Source organism: Staurois parvus, unplaced genomic scaffold, assembly GCF_062004578.1.
Source record: "Staurois parvus isolate SC_StPar_1 unplaced genomic scaffold, SC_StPar_1.0 ptg000019l, whole genome shotgun sequence".
In the NCBI taxonomy this organism is placed as follows: domain Eukaryota; kingdom Metazoa; phylum Chordata; class Amphibia; order Anura; family Ranidae; genus Staurois; species Staurois parvus.
The window spans coordinates 18,467,581-18,468,840 of NW_028317815.1; positions in this window are offsets into that span (position 1 = coordinate 18,467,581).

Consider the following 1,260-nt stretch of genomic DNA (forward strand, 5'->3'; position numbering starts at 1 on the left):
ATAGCACGGCCATGCCCAGGAAAGACCTGTATGTTTAGCCGGCCTCGGCTTATGACCAGTAATTGAACCTAACGGGACCTTATTACAGGAATTCAGGATAAACTCCACATCAGCAGACGTTATTTAGCCGTTTTATTATGAAGACAATGCAGTTCTCATCTTGGCCCCGAGCATTAGGGGTGATGAAAGCTGAGTTAGAGTTGACATCATTTCTTTCAGGTGATTATTGTATCTCCGTGGAATGAATACCTTCAATATTATATCATCGTTGCTGCACTTGTCATTTTATTATAATATACAGTATATATAAGGCTGGGTTCACACCTATGCTGTTTGCGATTGATCAGTTTCTGCATTGCGTTTTGGGGTGCATTTTTGCACATGCGTTTTTGATGCATTTTGCATTTATAAAAAAAAATTATTTTTTCCATGGAGATGTGAACATGTCACATAGGAAATCATGTTAAATGGACTTCTGTGCGTTTCGGCATTGCAGAAAATGCTTAGGTGTGAACCTAGGGCAGTGTTTCTCAACTCCAGTCCTCATGGACCCCCAACAGGTCATGTTTTCAGGATTTCCCTCAGATGAAACAGCTGTGGTAATTACTAAGGCAGTGAAACTGATGAAATCACCTGTGCAAAATAATAGAAATCCTGAAAACATGACCTGTTGGGGGTCCATGAGGACTGGAGTTGAGAAACACTGACCTAGGGTAACAAAAAGAGTTTGCACGGATAAGACCAACACTGAACTTTTTGGCTTAAAAGCAAAATGCTGTGTGTGGCAAAAAACTAACACTGCACATCACCCTGAAGACACCATCCCCACCGTGAAACGTGGTGGCAGCATCACGTTGTGGGGATCAGCAGGGAAAGGAAAGCAGGTTAGAGTTGTTGGGAAGATGGATGGAGCCAAATACAGGGCAATCTTACCCTAGGTTCACACCTAAGCGTTTTCTGCAGCATTTTGCAGAAACGTAGTACATTCCATTTAATATGAATTCCTATCGGACATATTCATACCTGTGCGTTTTCACCCGATGCATTTTTTGTAAAGGGTCAGGGACTTTTTTGAATGCAAAAAGTTGCATTTTTATTTCTATAGACTTCAATGGAAATACTGCATAAAAGCATATATTGCGTTTTTGCTGCATTTTTTACTCGTTTTTAATGAGTTTTGCATTTTAAATCTGCCTAGCAACAAGAAAAATAAAAATGAATTTAAAAAAAAACGCAAAAACCATCAAAAAAGTAGCAAAA